The sequence below is a fragment of the Lissotriton vulgaris genome, chromosome 8 (assembly GCF_964263255.1).
Source record: "Lissotriton vulgaris chromosome 8, aLisVul1.2, whole genome shotgun sequence".
NCBI lineage: Eukaryota > Metazoa > Chordata > Amphibia > Caudata > Salamandridae > Lissotriton > Lissotriton vulgaris.
This window is the reverse complement of record NC_141696.1, coordinates 152,900,099-152,916,199: the sequence shown is the minus strand read 5'-3', so window position 1 is coordinate 152,916,199 and position 16,101 is coordinate 152,900,099. Positions and strand designations below refer to the sequence as shown.

At 43.5% G+C, this 16,101-nt stretch overlaps 21 non-coding genes across 21 annotated transcripts; all 21 read right to left on the bottom strand.

The window, feature by feature from the left end:
* Positions 1-574: 574 nt before the first annotated feature.
* Positions 575-657, bottom strand: TRNAL-CAG (transfer RNA leucine (anticodon CAG)). The gene has a single exon. It is a non-coding gene; the product is annotated as a tRNA-Leu (tRNA).
* A 632-nt stretch (positions 658-1,289) lies between these two features.
* On the bottom strand, positions 1,290-1,372 carry TRNAL-UAG (transfer RNA leucine (anticodon UAG)). The gene has a single exon. It is a non-coding gene; the product is annotated as a tRNA-Leu (tRNA).
* Positions 1,373-2,396: 1,024 nt separating this feature from the next.
* On the bottom strand, positions 2,397-2,479 carry TRNAL-AAG (transfer RNA leucine (anticodon AAG)). The gene has a single exon. It is a non-coding gene; the product is annotated as a tRNA-Leu (tRNA).
* Positions 2,480-2,670: 191 nt separating this feature from the next.
* TRNAL-CAG (transfer RNA leucine (anticodon CAG)) lies at positions 2,671-2,753 on the bottom strand. The gene has a single exon. It is a non-coding gene; the product is annotated as a tRNA-Leu (tRNA).
* A 632-nt stretch (positions 2,754-3,385) lies between these two features.
* TRNAL-UAG (transfer RNA leucine (anticodon UAG)) lies at positions 3,386-3,468 on the bottom strand. Its single transcript has one exon. It is a non-coding gene; the product is annotated as a tRNA-Leu (tRNA).
* A 1,298-nt stretch (positions 3,469-4,766) lies between these two features.
* On the bottom strand, positions 4,767-4,849 carry TRNAL-CAG (transfer RNA leucine (anticodon CAG)). The gene has a single exon. It is a non-coding gene; the product is annotated as a tRNA-Leu (tRNA).
* Positions 4,850-5,481: 632 nt separating this feature from the next.
* TRNAL-UAG (transfer RNA leucine (anticodon UAG)) lies at positions 5,482-5,564 on the bottom strand. Its single transcript has one exon. It is a non-coding gene; the product is annotated as a tRNA-Leu (tRNA).
* A 1,024-nt stretch (positions 5,565-6,588) lies between these two features.
* Positions 6,589-6,671, bottom strand: TRNAL-AAG (transfer RNA leucine (anticodon AAG)). The gene has a single exon. It is a non-coding gene; the product is annotated as a tRNA-Leu (tRNA).
* A 191-nt stretch (positions 6,672-6,862) lies between these two features.
* On the bottom strand, positions 6,863-6,945 carry TRNAL-CAG (transfer RNA leucine (anticodon CAG)). The gene has a single exon. It is a non-coding gene; the product is annotated as a tRNA-Leu (tRNA).
* A 632-nt stretch (positions 6,946-7,577) lies between these two features.
* Positions 7,578-7,660, bottom strand: TRNAL-UAG (transfer RNA leucine (anticodon UAG)). Its single transcript has one exon. It is a non-coding gene; the product is annotated as a tRNA-Leu (tRNA).
* Positions 7,661-8,684: 1,024 nt separating this feature from the next.
* On the bottom strand, positions 8,685-8,767 carry TRNAL-AAG (transfer RNA leucine (anticodon AAG)). The gene has a single exon. It is a non-coding gene; the product is annotated as a tRNA-Leu (tRNA).
* A 191-nt stretch (positions 8,768-8,958) lies between these two features.
* Positions 8,959-9,041, bottom strand: TRNAL-CAG (transfer RNA leucine (anticodon CAG)). Its single transcript has one exon. It is a non-coding gene; the product is annotated as a tRNA-Leu (tRNA).
* Positions 9,042-9,673: 632 nt separating this feature from the next.
* On the bottom strand, positions 9,674-9,756 carry TRNAL-UAG (transfer RNA leucine (anticodon UAG)). The gene has a single exon. It is a non-coding gene; the product is annotated as a tRNA-Leu (tRNA).
* Positions 9,757-10,780: 1,024 nt separating this feature from the next.
* TRNAL-AAG (transfer RNA leucine (anticodon AAG)) lies at positions 10,781-10,863 on the bottom strand. Its single transcript has one exon. It is a non-coding gene; the product is annotated as a tRNA-Leu (tRNA).
* Positions 10,864-11,054: 191 nt separating this feature from the next.
* TRNAL-CAG (transfer RNA leucine (anticodon CAG)) lies at positions 11,055-11,137 on the bottom strand. The gene has a single exon. It is a non-coding gene; the product is annotated as a tRNA-Leu (tRNA).
* Positions 11,138-11,769: 632 nt separating this feature from the next.
* Positions 11,770-11,852, bottom strand: TRNAL-UAG (transfer RNA leucine (anticodon UAG)). The gene has a single exon. It is a non-coding gene; the product is annotated as a tRNA-Leu (tRNA).
* Positions 11,853-12,876: 1,024 nt separating this feature from the next.
* On the bottom strand, positions 12,877-12,959 carry TRNAL-AAG (transfer RNA leucine (anticodon AAG)). The gene has a single exon. It is a non-coding gene; the product is annotated as a tRNA-Leu (tRNA).
* A 906-nt stretch (positions 12,960-13,865) lies between these two features.
* Positions 13,866-13,948, bottom strand: TRNAL-UAG (transfer RNA leucine (anticodon UAG)). Its single transcript has one exon. It is a non-coding gene; the product is annotated as a tRNA-Leu (tRNA).
* Positions 13,949-14,972: 1,024 nt separating this feature from the next.
* Positions 14,973-15,055, bottom strand: TRNAL-AAG (transfer RNA leucine (anticodon AAG)). The gene has a single exon. It is a non-coding gene; the product is annotated as a tRNA-Leu (tRNA).
* Positions 15,056-15,246: 191 nt separating this feature from the next.
* On the bottom strand, positions 15,247-15,329 carry TRNAL-CAG (transfer RNA leucine (anticodon CAG)). Its single transcript has one exon. It is a non-coding gene; the product is annotated as a tRNA-Leu (tRNA).
* A 632-nt stretch (positions 15,330-15,961) lies between these two features.
* On the bottom strand, positions 15,962-16,044 carry TRNAL-UAG (transfer RNA leucine (anticodon UAG)). The gene has a single exon. It is a non-coding gene; the product is annotated as a tRNA-Leu (tRNA).
* Positions 16,045-16,101: the final 57 nt, after the last annotated feature.

The window sequence follows — 16,101 nt, the reverse complement described above, 5'->3', positions numbered from 1 at the left end:
TTGAATGGAGCATTAGAAAATGAGGCTACATAAAATTAACAATCTACTTATTGGAAACCAAAAATATCACAAGACTGAATGTAACCCATTTCATTAATAAAAGGGACTTTTTAAGCACCCCCCAAAAAACACATAAAACACCACGAGTGCTAGAAGAATATTATACGAGCTTGAAGACAGAATTGGGCAAATTAATTTGCAGTTGAAACTGAAGTTTGTTACTTATTCAGATATTATATGCACTGCCAATTTTTAGCTGAGATTCTAAAAGAACTCAGAGACAAAATAGACTTAAAGTTTTGTCAGAAGTGGGATTCGAACCCACGCCTCCAGGAGAGACTGCGGCCTTAACGCAGCGCCTTAGATCAATCGGCCATCCTGACCACATTTGCTTGATCATCTACAGAGAGGGAAAGATATTGTGAACCAAAAAAAGCACACATCTTAGGTCATGAGTGGCTAGAGCAAGAAAAAAACTCACTGCACTTTTCCAAGTAGACAACCATATAAGCCCATGTGAGGGAAATTATCAGATTTTTTCTCTCTCAAGAAAAAAGTAGAGTAAACACACAATTGTCAGAAGTGGGATTTGAACCCACACCTCCAGAAGAGACTGCGACCTGAACGCAGCGCCTTAGACCACTCGGCCATCCTGACTTGCATTTGTGGAACCTTCCACAGGCCAGACAGCCATGCAAGTGGGGTACCGAAAAGGCATGCCCTCAATTTATTTATCCTATTATAAGTACTTCCAACAGATCTTTGAACAATCCATAGAGAGCAGTACCTATGAAGAACTCTTTAGACCTTTAAGGCGTACAAAGAGAAAGTGCTATTAACCAGCCACTTGAAAGGCCCAAAGCTGCTTTGAAATTGAGTCAACAGCCACCTCATGGCTAGCTAAAGCAAATTCAACAAGGAATTTCAATGTCACAACATAGGGTGGAATACGCAAATCTAAGCAGCCCCTGATCACAGCCCTGAGGAAATTGCCGTAAGTGTGCTGGAGTCCAACTGTCTACCAGATGCTAGGCATTCTTCCATATTTGCAAGGCCTGTCTGGCCAGGGCATACAAGAGCATGACTCTTCCAGATGAGCTCTTACATGGGTCCTATGCTCATATAGTAAGGACTGCACTTTGTCAGCAAGACTTTATACAACCGAAATATATGAGAAACCCCAGCTCGATTGACTAGATGAGGACGGAATCACATCCCAGGTGAAGACCAACAGATGCAACTTCCATCAGATGTTAACCTGAAAAAGGAGATTACATCTCCAAAAGTCTTGTCAGAAGTGGGATTCAAACCCACGCCTCCAGAGGAGACTGCGGCCTAAACACAGCGCCTTAGACCACTCGGCCATCCTGACAGTGCAGAGTCTTAAGAAATGTATAAAAGTCACTCAGAAATTTCTGCCTCCATGCAAGCCTGAAATAATTTAAACCTTCAAACACAAGGTGCAACTTTATGCACAGGACAATAATCACAGAAGATCACATGTGAAAGCATTTCATTTCACAGGTGTACAATTTTTATGCTTTTAGAATACCTCATACCTCTCACCAGCTATTTAGGGTCCTGTATCCTACTCACAAAATTACCTTGCCTGCGACCTCTCTCTCTACACAAACAACTACTGCACAGGAAGTAGGAAGGCAGAAGGTGGGGCATATTATGCAAATGTATGCTGTCATTGTGCCTTGCAGATTCATGCAGGATTTCTAGATCCTTGCTGGATACAAGAGAGCAGACCTTGTTTCAGATCAACTGTCCCTAGCAGTGAACGTCTGAGCACATGCAGTCTTTTGCTCTCTAGCCCCTGGCCTGGGACTTACCCTCACTGGCTGAGGCGTGAATTTCTGCATACCAACGTTGCATAGGTGGTACGTTTGTGGTCGGTTTGGGATGGGTGGGAGGTCAAAAGCAGGGAAAAGTATGTCGCCTTCACTTCTAGTCTCCTCTTCTAGGCCTACCTGCTGTTCACTCACTCTGTCTTTGTTTCATTCTCTCCTTCCTCAACACCCCTTCTCACTCACTCGCTCTATCACTTGTGCTCTTTCCCCTTGCTCTGCATTTCATAGTGGAAACATCTCTTGAATGGAGCATTAGAAAATGAGGTTACATAAAATTAACAATCTACTTATTGGAAACCAAAAATATCACAAGACTGAATGTAACCCCTTTCATTAATAAAAGGGACTTTTTAAGCACCCCCCAAAAAACACATAAAACACCACGAGTGCTAGAAGAATATTATACGAGCTTGAAGACAGAATTGGGCAAATTAATTTGCAGTTGAAACTGAAGTTTGTTACTTATTCAGATATTATATGCACTGCCAATTTTTAGCTGAGATTCTAAAAGAACTCAGAGACAAAATGGACTTAAAGTTTTGTCAGAAGTGGGATTCAAACCCACGCCTCCAGGAGAGACTGCGGCCTTAACGCAGCGCCTTAGACCACTCGGCCATCCTGACCACATTTGCTTGATCATCTACAGAGAGGGAAAGATATTGTGAACCAAAAAAAGCACACAACTTAGGTCATGAGTGGCTAGAGCAAGAAAAAAACTCACTGCACTTTTCCAAGTAGACAACCATATAAGCCCATGTGAGGGAAATGATCTGATTTTTTCTCTCCCAAGAAAAAAGTAGAGTAAACACACAATTGTCAGAAGTGGGATTTGAACCCACGCCTCCAGAAGAGACTGCGACCTGAACGCAGCGCCTTAGACCACTCGGCCATCCTGACTTGCATTTGTGGAACCTTCCACAGGCCAGACAGCCATGCAAGTGGGGTACCGAAAAGGCATGCCCTCAATTTATTTATCCTATTATAAGTACTTCCAACAGCTCTTTGAACAATCCATAGAGAGCAGTACCTATGAAGAACTCTTTAGACCTTTAAGGCATACAAAGAGAAAGTGCTATTAACCAGCCACTTGAAAGGCCCAAAGCTGCTTTGAAATTGAGTCAACAGCCACCTCTTGGCTAGCTAAAGGAAATTCAACAAGGAATTTCAATGTCACAACATAGGGTGGAATACGCAAATCTAAGCAGCCCCTGATCACAGCCCTGAGGAAATTGCCGTAAGTGTGCTGGAGTCCAACTGTCTACCAGATGCTAGGCATTCTTCCATATTTGCATGGCCTGTCTGGCCAGGGCATACAAGAGCATGACTCTTCCAGATGAGCTCTTACATGGGTCCTATGCTCATATAGTAAGGACTGCACTTTGTCAGCAAGACTTTATACAACCGAAATATATGAGAAACCCCAGCTCTCTTGACTAGATGAGGACGGAATCACATCCCAGGTGAAGACCAACAGATGCAACTTCCATCAGATGTTAACCTGAAAAAGGAGATTACATCTCCAAAAGTCATGTCAGAAGTGGGATTCGAACCCACGCCTCCAGAGGAGACTGCGGCCTAAACACAGCACCTTAGACCACTCGGCCATCCTGACAGTGCAGAGTCTTAAGAAATGTATAAAAGTCACTCAGAAATTTCTGCCTCCATGCAAGCCTGAAATAATTTAAACCTTCAAACACAAGGTGCAACTTTATGCACAGGACAATAAACACAGAAGATCACATGTGAAAGCATTTCATTTCACAGGTGTACAATTTTTATGCTTTTAAAATACCTCATACCTCTCACCAGCTATTTAGGGTCCTGTATCCTACTCACAAAATTACCTTGCCTGCGACCTCTCTCTCTACACAAACAACTACTGCACAGGAAGTAGGAAGGCAGAAGGTGGGGCATATTATGCAAATGTATGCTGTCATTGTGCCTTGCAGATTCATGCAGGATTTCTAGATCCTTGCTGGATACAAGAGAGCAGACCTTGTTTCAGATCAACTGTCCCTAGCAGGGAACGTCTGAGCACATGCAGTCTTTTGCTCTCTAGCCCCTGGCCTGGGACTTACCCTCACTGGCTGAGGCGTGAATTTCTGCATACCAACGTTGCATAGATGGTACGTTTGTGGTCGGTTTGGGATGGGTGGGAGGTCAAAAGCATGGAAAAGTATGTCGCCTTCACTTCTAGTCTCCTCTTCTAGGCCTACCTGCCGTTCACTCACTCTGTCTTTGTTTCATTCTCTCCTTCCTCAACACCCCTTCTCACTCACTCGCTCTATCACTTGTGCTCTTTCCCCTTGCTCTGCATTTCATAGTGGAAACATCTCTTGAATGGAGCATTAGAAAATGAGGTTACATAAAATTAACAATCTACTTATTGGAAACCAAAAATATCACAAGACTGAATGTAACCCATTTCATTAATAAAAGGGACTTTTTAAGCACCCCCCAAAAAACACATAAAACACCACGAGTGCTAGAAGAATATTATACGAGCTTGAAGAAAGAATTGGGCAAATTAATTTGCAGTTGAAACTGAAGTTTGTTACTTATTCAGATATTATATGCACTGCCAATTTTTAGCTGAGATTCTAAAAGAACTCAGAGACAAAATAGACTTAAAGTTTTGTCAGAAGTGGGATTCAAACCCACGCCTCCAGGAGAGACTGCGGCCTTAACGCAGCGCCTTAGATCAATCGGCCATCCTGACCACATTTGCTTGATCATCTACAGAGAGGGAAAGATATTGTGAACCAAAAAAAGCACACATCTTAGGTCATGAGTGGCTAGAGCAAGAAAAAAACTCACTGCACTTTTCCAAGTAGACAACCATATAAGCCCATGTGAGGGAAATGATCTGATTTTTTCTCTCTCAAGAAAAAAGTAGAGTAAACACACAATTGTCAGAAGTGGGATTTGAACCCACACCTCCAGAAGAGACTGCGACCTGAACGCAGCGCCTTAAACCACTCAGCCATCCTGACTTGCATTTGTGGAACCTTCCACAGGCCAGACAGCCATGCAAGTGGGGTACCGAAAAGGCATGCCCTCAATTTATTTATCCTATTATAAGTACTTCCAACAGATCTGTGAACAATCCATAGAGAGCAGTACCTATGAAGAACTCTTTAGACCTTTAAGGCGTACAAAGAGAAAGTGCTATTAACCAGCCACTTGAAAGGCCCAAAGCTGCTTTGAAATTGAGTCAACAGCCACCTCTTGGCTAGCTAAAGCAAATTCAACAAGGAATTTCAATGTCACAACATAGGGTGGAATACGCAAATCTAAGCAGCCCCTGATCACAGCCCTGAGGAAATTGCCGTAAGTGTGCTGGAGTCCAACTGTCTACCAGATGCTAGGCATTCTTCCATATTTGCATGGCCTGTCTGGCCAGGGCATACAAGAGCATGACTCTTCCAGATGAGCTCTTACATGGGTCCTATGCTCATATAGTAAGGACTGCACTTTGTCAGCAAGACTTTATACAACCGAAATATATGAGAAACCCCAGCTCTCTTGACTAGATGAGGACGGAATCACATCCCAGGTGAAGACCAACAGATGCAACTTCCATCAGATGTTAACCTGAAAAAGGAGATTACATCTCCAAAAGTCATGTCAGAAGTGGGATTCGAACCCACACCTCCAGAGGAGACTGCGGCCTAAACACAGCACCTTAGACCACTCGGCCATCCTGACAGTGCAGAGTCTTAAGAAATGTATAAAAGTCACTCAGAAATTTCTGCCTCCATGCAAGCCTGAAATAATTTAAACCTTCAAACACAAGGTGCAACTTTATGCACAGGACAATAAACACAGAAGATCACATGTGAAAGCATTTCATTTCACAGGTGTACAATTTTTATGCTTTTAAAATACCTCATACCTCTCACCAGCTATTTAGGGTCCTGTATCCTACTCACAAAATTACCTTGCCTGCGACCTCTCTCTCTACACAAACAACTACTGCACAGGAAGTAGGAAGGCAGAAGGTGGGGCATATTATGCAAATGTATGCTGTCATTGTGCCTTGCAGATTCATGCAGGATTTCTAGATCCTTGCTGGATACAAGAGAGCAGACCTTGTTTCAGATCAACTGTCCCTAGCAGGGAACGTCTGAGCACATGCAGTCTTTTGCTCTCTAGCCCCTGGCCTGGGACTTACCCTCACTGGCTGAGGCGTGAATTTCTGCATACCAACGTTGCATAGATGGTACGTTTGTGGTCGGTTTGGGATGGGTGGGAGGTCAAAAGCATGGAAAAGTATGTCGCCTTCACTTCTAGTCTCCTCTTCTAGGCCTACCTGCCGTTCACTCACTCTGTCTTTGTTTCATTCTCTCCTTCCTCAACACCCCTTCTCACTCACTCGCTCTATCACTTGTGCTCTTTCCCCTTGCTCTGCATTTCATAGTGGAAACATCTCTTGAATGGAGCATTAGAAAATGAGGTTACATAAAATTAACAATCTACTTATTGGAAACCAAAAATATCACAAGACTGAATGTAACCCATTTCATTAATAAAAGGGACTTTTTAAGCACCCCCCAAAAAACACATAAAACACCACGAGTGCTAGAAGAATATTATATGAGCTTGAAGACAGAATTGGGCAAATTAATTTGCAGTTGAAACTGAAGTTTGTTACTTATTCAGATATTATATGCACTGCCAATTTTTAGCTGAGATTCTAAAAGAACTCAGAGACAAAATGGACTTAAAGTTTTGTCAGAAGTGGGATTCGAACCCACGCCTCCAGGAGAGACGGCGGCCTTAACGCAGCGCCTTAGACCACTCGGCCATCCTGACCACATTTGCTTGATCATCTACAGAGAGGGAAAGATATTGTGAACCAAAAAAAGCACACAACTTAGGTCATGAGTGGCTAGAGCAAGAAAAAAACTCACTGCACTTTTCCAAGTAGACAACCATATAAGCCCATGTGAGGGAAATGATCTGATTTTTTCTCTCCCAAGAAAAAAGTAGAGTAAACACACAATTGTCAGAAGTGGGATTTGAACCCACGCCTCCAGAAGAGACTGCGACCTGAACGCAGCGCCTTAGACCACTCGGCCATCCTGACTTGCATTTGTGGAACCTTCCACAGGCCAGACAGCCATGCAAGTGGGGTACCGAAAAGGCATGCCCTCAATTTATTTATCCTATTATAAGTACTTCCAACAGCTCTTTGAACAATCCATAGAGAGCAGTACCTATGAAGAACTCTTTAGACCTTTAAGGCGTACAAAGAGAAAGTGCTATTAACCAGCCACTTGAAAGGCCCAAAGCTGCTTTGAAATTGAGTCAACAGCCACCTCTTGGCTAGCTAAAGGAAATTCAACAAGGAATTTCAATGTCACAACATAGGGTGGAATACGCAAATCTAAGCAGCCCCTGATCACAGCCCTGAGGAAATTGCCGTAAGTGTGCTGGAGTCCAACTGTCTACCAGATGCTAGGCATTCTTCCATATTTGCATGGCCTGTCTGGCCAGGGCATACAAGAGCATGACTTCTCCAGATGAGCTCTTACATGGGTCCTATGCTCATATAGTAAGGACTGCACTTTGTCAGCAAGACTTTATACAACCGAAATATATGAGAAACCCCAGCTCGATTGACTAGATGAGGACGGAATCACATCCCAGGTGAAGACCAACAGATGCAACTTCCATCAGATGTTAACCTGAAAAAGGAGATTACATCTCCAAAAGTCATGTCAGAAGTGGGATTCAAACCCACGCCTCCAGAGGAGACTGCGGCCTAAACACAGCGCCTTAGACCACTCGGCCATCCTGACAGTGCAGAGTCTTAAGAAATGTATAAAAGTCACTCAGAAATTTCTGCCTCCATGCAAGCCTGAAATAATTTAAACCTTCAAACACAAGGTGCAACTTTATGCACAGGACAATAAACACAGAAGATCACATGTGAAAGCATTTCATTTCACAGGTGTACAATTTTTATGCTTTTAGAATACCTCATACCTCTCACCAGCTATTTAGGGTCCTGTATCCTACTCACAAAATTACCTTGCCTGCGACCTCTCTCTCTACACAAACAACTACTGCACAGGAAGTAGGAAGGCAGAAGGAGGGGCATATTATGCAAATGTATGCTGTCATTGTGCCTTGCAGATTCATGCAGGATTTCTAGATCCTTGCTGGATACAAGAGAGCAGACCTTGTTTCAGATCAACTGTCCCTAGCAGGGAACGTCTGAGCACATGCAGTCTTTTGCTCTCTAGCCCCTGGCCTGGGACTTACCCTCACTGGCTGAGGCGTGAATTTCTGCATACCAACGTTGCATAGATGGTACGTTTGTGGTCGGTTTGGGATGGGTGGGAGGTCAAAAGCAGGGAAAAGTATGTCGCCTTCACTTCTAGTCTCCTCTTCTAGGCCTACCTGCCGTTCACTCACTCTGTCTTTGTTTCATTCTCTCCTTCCTCAACACCCCTTCTCACTCACTCGCTCTATCACTTGTGTTCTTTCCCCTTGCTCTGCATTTCATAGTGGAAACATCTCTTGAATGGAGCATTAGAAAATGAGGTTACATAAAATTAACAATCTACTTATTGGAAACCAAAAATATCACAAGACTGAATGTAACCCCTTTCATTAATAAAAGGGACTTTTTAAGCACCCCCCAAAAAACACATAAAACACCACGAGTGCTAGAAGAATATTATACGAGCTTGAAGACAGAATTGGGCAAATTAATTTGCAGTTGAAACTGAAGTTTGTTACTTATTCAGATATTATATGCACTGCCAATTTTTAGCTGAGATTCTAGAAGAACTCAGAGACAAAATGGACTTAAAGTTTTGTCAGAAGTGGGATTCGAACCCACGCCTCCAGGAGAGACTGCGGCCTTAACGCAGCGCCTTAGACCACTCGGCCATCCTGACCACATTTGCTTGATCATCTACAGAGAGGGAAAGATATTGTGAACCAAAAAAAGCACACAACTTAGGTCATGAGTGGCTAGAGCAAGAAAAAAACTCACTGCACTTTTCCAGTTAGACAACCATATAAGCCCATGTGAGGGAAATGATCTGATTTTTTCTCTCCCAAGAAAAAAGTAGAGTAAACACACAATTGTCAGAAGTGGGATTTGAACCCACGCCTCCAGAAGAGACTGCGACCTGAACGCAGCGCCTTAGACCACTCGGCCATCCTGACTTGCATTTGTGGAACCTTCCACAGGCCAGACAGCCATGCAAGTGGTGTACCGAAAAGGCATGCCCTCAATTTATTTATCCTATTATAAGTACTTCCAACAGCTCTTTGAACAATCCATAGAGAGCAGTACCTATGAAGAACTCTTTAGACCTTTAAGGCGTACAAAGAGAAAGTGCTATTAACCAGCCACTTGAAAGGCCCAAAGCTGCTTTGAAATTGAGTCAACAGCCACCTCTTGGCTAGCTAAAGCAAATTCAACAAGGAATTTCAATGTCACAACATAGGGTGGAATACGCAAATCTAAGCAGCCCCTGATCACAGCCCTGAGGAAATTGCCATAAGTGTGCTGGAGTCCAACTGTCTACCAGATGCTAGGCATTCTTCCATATTTGCATGGCCTGTCTGGCCAGGGCATACAAGAGCATGACTCTTCCAGATGAGCTCTTACATGGGTCCTATGCTCATATAGTAAGGACTGCACTTTGTCAGCAAGACTTTATACAACCGAAATATATGAGAAACCCCAGCTCGATTGACTAGATGAGGACGGAATCACATCCCAGGTGAAGACCAACAGATGCAACTTCCACCAGATGTTAACCTGAAAAAGGAGATTACATCTCCAAAAGTCATGTCAGAAGTGGGATTCGAACCCACGCCTCCAGAGGAGACTGCAGCCTAAACACAGCACCTTAGACCACTCGGCCATCCTGACAGTCCAGAATCTTAAGAAATGTATAAAAGTCACTCCGAAATTTCTGCTTCCATGCAAGCCTGAAATAATTTAAACCTTCAAACACAAGGTGCAACTTTATGCACAGGACAATAAACACAGAAGGCCACATGTGAAAGCATTTCATTTCACAGGTGTACAATTTTTATGCTTTTAGAATACCTCATACCTCTCACCAGCTATTTAGGGTCCTGTATCCTACTCACAAAATTACCTTGCCTGTGACCTCTCTCCCTACACAAACAACTACTGCACAGGAAGTAGGAAGGCAGAAGGTGGGGCATATTATGCAAATGTATGCTGTCATTGTGCCTTGCAGATTCATGCAGTATTTCTAGATCCTTGCTGGATACAAGAGAGCAGACCTTGTTTCAGATCAACTGTCCCTAGCAGGGAACGTCTGAGCACATGCAGTCTTTTGCTCTCTAGCCCCTGGCCTGGGACTTACCCTCACTGGCTGAGGCGTGAATTTCTGCATACCAACGTTGCATAGATGGTACGTTTGTGGTCGGTTTGGGATGGGTGGGAGGTCAAAAGCAGGGAAAAGTATGTCGCCTTCACTTCTAGTCTCCTCTTCTAGGCCTACCTGCCGTTCACTCACTCTGTCTTTGTTTCATTCTCTCCTTCCTCAACACCCCTTCTCACTCACTCGCTCTATCACTTGTGCTCTTTCCCCTTGCTCTGCATTTCATAGTGGAAACATCTCTTGAATGGAGCATTAGAAAATGAGGTTACATAAAATTAACAATCTACTTATTGGAAACCAAAAATATCACAAGACTGAATGTAACCCATTTCATTAATAAGAGGGACTTTTTAAGCACCCCCCAAAAAACACATAAAACACCACGAGTGCTAGAAGAATATTATACGAGCTTGAAGACAGAATTGGGCAAATTAATTTGCAGTTGAAACTGAAGTTTGTTACTTATTCAGATATTATATGCACTGCCAATTTTTAGCTGAGATTCTAAAAGAACTCAGAGACAAAATGGACTTAAAGTTTTGTCAGAAGTGGGATTCGAACCCACGCCTCCAGGAGAGACTGCGGCCTTAACGCAGCGCCTTAGACCACTGGGCCATCCTGACCACATTTGCTTGATCATCTACAGAGAGGGAAAGATATTGTGAACCAAAAAAAGCACACAACTTAGGTCATGAGTGGCTAGAGCAAGAAAAAAACTCACTGCACTTTTCCAAGTAGACAACCATATAAGCCCATGTGAGGGAAATGATCTGATTTTTTCTCTCCCAAGAAAAAAGTAGAGTAAACACAGAATTGTCAGAAGTGGGATTTGAACCCACGCCTCCAGAAGAGACTGCGACCTGAACGCAGCGCCTTAGACCACTCGGCCATCCTGACTTGCATTTGTGGAACCTTCCACAGGCCAGACAGCCATGCAAGTGGGGTACCGAAAAGGCATGCCCTCAATTTATTTATCCTATTATAAGTACTTCCAACAGATCTTTGAACAATCCATAGAGAGCAGTACCTATGAAGAACTCTTTAGACCTTTAAGGCGTACAAAGAGAAAGTGCTATTAACCAGCCACTTGAAAGGCCCAAAGCTGCTTTGAAATTGAGTCAACAGCCACCTCTTGGCTAGCTAAAGGAAATTCAACAAGGAATTTCAATGTCACAACATAGGGTGGAATACGCAAATCTAAGCAGCCCCTGATCACAGCCCTGAGGAAATTGCCGTAAGTGTGCTGGAGTCCAACTGTCTACCAGATGCTAGGCATTCTTCCATATTTGCATGGCCTGTCTGGCCAGGGCATACAAGAGCATGACTCTTCCAGATGAGCTCTTACATGGGTCCTATGCTCATATAGTAAGGACTGCACTTTGTCAGCAAGACTTTATACAACCGAAATATATGAGAAACCCCAGCTCTCTTGACTAGATGAGGACGGAATCACATCCCAGGTGAAGACCAACAGATGCAACTTCCATCAGATGTTAACCTGAAAAAGGAGATTACATCTCCAAAAGTCATGTCAGAAGTGGGATTCGAACCCACGCCTCCAGAGGAGACTGCGGCCTAAACACAGCACCTTAGACCACTCGGCCATCCTGACAGTGCAGAGTCTTAAGAAATGTATAAAAGTCACTCAGAAATTTCTGCCTCCATGCAAGCCTGAAATAATTTAAACCTTCAAACACAAGGTGCAACTTTATGCACAGGACAATAAACACAGAAGATCACATGTGAAAGCATTTCATTTCACAGGTGTACAATTTGTATGCTTTTAAAATACCTCATACCTCTCACCAGCTATTTAGGGTCCTGTATCCTACTCACAAAATTACCTTGCCTGCGACCTCTCTCTCTACACAAACAACTACTGCACAGGAAGTAGGAAGGCAGAAGGTGGGGCATATTATGCAAATGTATGCTGTCATTGTGCCTAGCAGATTCATGCAGGATTTCTAGATCCTTGCTGGATACAAGAGAGCAGACCTTGTTTCAGATCAACTGTCCCTAGCAGGGAACGTCTGAGCACATGCAGTCTTTTGCTCTCTAGCCCCTGGCCTGGGACTTACCCTCACTGGCTGAGGCGTGAATTTCTGCATACCAACGTTGCATAGATGGTACGTTTGTGGTCGGTTTGGGATGGGTGGGAGGTCAAAAGCATGGAAAAGTATGTCGCCTTCACTTCTAGTCTCCTCTTCTAGGCCTACCTGCCGTTCACTCACTCTGTCTTTGTTTCATTCTCTCCTTCCTCAACACCCCTTCTCACTCACTCGCTCTATCACTTGTGCTCTTTCCCCTTGCTCTGCATTTCATAGTGGAAACATCTCTTGAATGGAGCATTAGAAAATGAGGTTACATAAAATTAACAATCTACTTATTGGAAACCAAAAATATCACAAGACTGAATGTAACCCATTTCATTAATAAAAGGGACTTTTTAAGCACCCCCCAAAAAACACATAAAACACCACGAGTGCTAGAAGAATATTATACGAGCTTGAAGACAGAATTGGGCAAATTAATTTGCAGTTGAAACTGAAGTTTGTTACTTATTCAGATATTATATGCACTGCCAATTTTTAGCTGAGATTCTAAAAGAACTCAGAGACAAAATGGACTTAAAGTTTTGTCAGAAGTGGGATTCGAACCCACGCCTCCAGGAGAGACTGCGGCCTTAACGCAGCGCCTTAGACCACTCGGCCATCCTGGCCAAATTTGCTTGATCATCTACAGAGAGGGAAAGATATTGTGAACCAAAAAAAGCACACATCTTAGGTCATGAGTGGCTAGAGCAAGAAAAAAACTCACTCCACTTTTCCAAGTAGACAACCATATAAGCCCATGTGAGGGAAATGATCAGATTTTTTCTCTCTCAAGAAAAAAGTAGAGTAAACACACAATTGTCAGAAGTGGGATTTGAACCTACGCCTCCAGAAGAGACTGCGACCTGAACGCAGCGCCTTAGACCACTCGGCCATCCTGACTTGCATTTGTGGACCCTTCCACAGGCCAGACAGCCATGCAAGTGGGGTACCGAAAAGGCATGCCCTCAATTTATTTATCCTATTATAAGTACTTCCAACAGATCTTTGAACAATCCATAGAGAGCAGTACCTATGAAGAACTCTTTAGACCTTTAAGGCATACAAAGAGAAAGTGCTATTAACCAGCCACTTGAAAGGCCCAAAGCTGCTTTGAAATTGAGTCAACAGCCACCTCTTGGCTAGCTAAAGCAAATTCAACAAGGAATTTCAATGTCACAACATAGGGTGGAATACGCAAATCTAAGCATCCCCTGATCACAGCCCTGAGGAAATTGCCGTAAGTGTGCTGGAGTCCAACTGTCTACCAGATGCTAGGCATTCTTCCATATTTGCATGGCCTGTCTGGCCAGGGCATACAAGAGCATGACTCTTCCAGATGAGCTCTTACATGGGTCCTATGCTCATATAGTAAGGACTGCACTTTGTCAGCAAGACTTTATACAACCGAAATATATGAGAAACCCCAGCTCTCTTGACTAGATGAGGACGGAATCACATCCCAGGTGAAGACCAACAGATGCAACTTCCATCAGATGTTAACCTGAAAAAGGAGATTACATCTCCAAAAGTCATGTCAGAAGTAGGATTCGAACCTACGCCTCCAGAGGAGACTGCGGCCTAAACACAGCGCCTTAGACCACTCGGCCATCCTGACAGTGCAGAGTCTTAGGAAATGTATAAAAGTCACTCAGAAATTTCTGCCTCCATGCAAGCCTGAAATAATTTAAACCTTCAAACACAAGGTGCAACTTTATGCACAGGACAATAAACACAGAAGATCACATGTGAAAGCATTTCATTTCACAGGTGTACAATTTTTATGCTTTTAAAATACCTCATACCTCTCACCAGCTATTTAGGGTCCTGTATCCTACTCACAAAATTACCTTGCCTGCGACCTCTCTCTCTACACAAACAACTACTGCACAGGAAGTAGGAAGGCAGAAGGTGGGGCATATTATGCAAATGTATGCTGTCATTGTGCCTTGCAGATTCATGCAGGATTTCTAGATCCTTGCTGGATACAAGAGAGCAGACCTTGTTTCAGATCAACTGTCCCTAGCAGGGAACGTCTGAGCACATGCAGTCTTTTGCTCTCTAGCCCCTGGCCTGGGACTTACCCTCACTGGCTGAGGCGTGAATTTCTGCATACCAACGTTGCATAGATGGTACGTTTGTGGTCGGTTTGGGATGGGTGGGAGGTCAAAAGCAGGGAAAAGTATGTCGCCTTCACTTCTAGTCTCCTCTTCTAGGCCTACCTGCCGTTCACTCACTCTGTCTTTGTTTCATTCTCTCCTTCCTCAACACCCCTTCTCACTCACTCGCTCTATCACTTGTGCTCTTTCCCCTTGCTCTGCATTTCATAGTGGAAACATCTCTTGAATGGAGCATTAGAAAATGAGGTTACATAAAATTAACAATCTACTTATTGGAAACCAAAAATATCACAAGACTGAATGTAACCCATTTCATTAATAAAAGGGACTTTTTAAGCACCCCCCAAAAAACACATAAAACACCACGAGTGCTAGAAGAATATTATATGAGCTTGAAGACAGAATTGGGCAAATTAATTTGCAGTTGAAACTGAAGTTTGTTACTTATTCAGATATTATATGCACTGCCAATTTTTAGCTGAGATTCTAAAAGAACTCAGAGACAAAATGGACTTAAAGTTTTGTCAGAAGTGGGATTCGAACCCACGCCTCCAGGAGAGACGGCGGCCTTAACGCAGCGCCTTAGACCACTCGGCCATCCTGACCACATTTGCTTGATCATCTACAGAGAGGGAAAGATATTGTGAACCAAAAAAAGCACACAACTTAGGTCATGAGTGGCTAGAGCAAGAAAAAAACTCACTGCACTTTTCCAAGTAGACAACCATATAAGCCCATGTGAGGGAAATGATCTGATTTTTTCTCTCCCAAGAAAAAAGTAGAGTAAACACACAATTGTCAGAAGTGGGATTTGAACCCACGCCTCCAGAAGAGACTGCGACCTGAACGCAGCGCCTTAGACCACTCGGCCATCCTGACTTGCATTTGTGGAACCTTCCACAGGCCAGACAGCCATGCAAGTGGGGTACCGAAAAGGCATGCCCTCAATTTATTTATCCTATTATAAGTACTTCCAACAGCTCTTTGAACAATCCATAGAGAGCAGTACCTATGAAGAACTCTTTAGACCTTTAAGGCGTACAAAGAGAAAGTGCTATTAACCAGCCACTTGAAAGGCCCAAAGCTGCTTTGAAATTGAGTCAACAGCCACCTCTTGGCTAGCTAAAGGAAATTCAACAAGGAATTTCAATGTCACAACATAGGGTGGAATACGCAAATCTAAGCAGCCCCTGATCACAGCCCTGAGGAAATTGCCGTAAGTGTGCTGGAGTCCAACTGTCTACCAGATGCTAGGCATTCTTCCATATTTGCATGGCCTGTCTGGCCAGGGCATACAAGAGCATGACTTCTCCAGATGAGCTCTTACATGGGTCCTATGCTCATATAGTAAGGACTGCACTTTGTCAGCAAGACTTTATACAACCGAAATATATGAGAAACCCCAGCTCGATTGACTAGATGAGGACGGAATCACATCCCAGGTGAAGACCAACAGATGCAACTTCCATCAGATGTTAACCTGAAAAAGGAGATTACATCTCCAAAAGTCATGTCAGAAGTGGGATTCAAACCCACGCCTCCAGAGGAGACTGCGGCCTAAACACAGCGCCTTAGACCACTCGGCCATCCTGACAGTGCAGAGTCTTAAGAAATGTATAAAAGTCACTCAGAAATTTCTGCCTCCATGCAA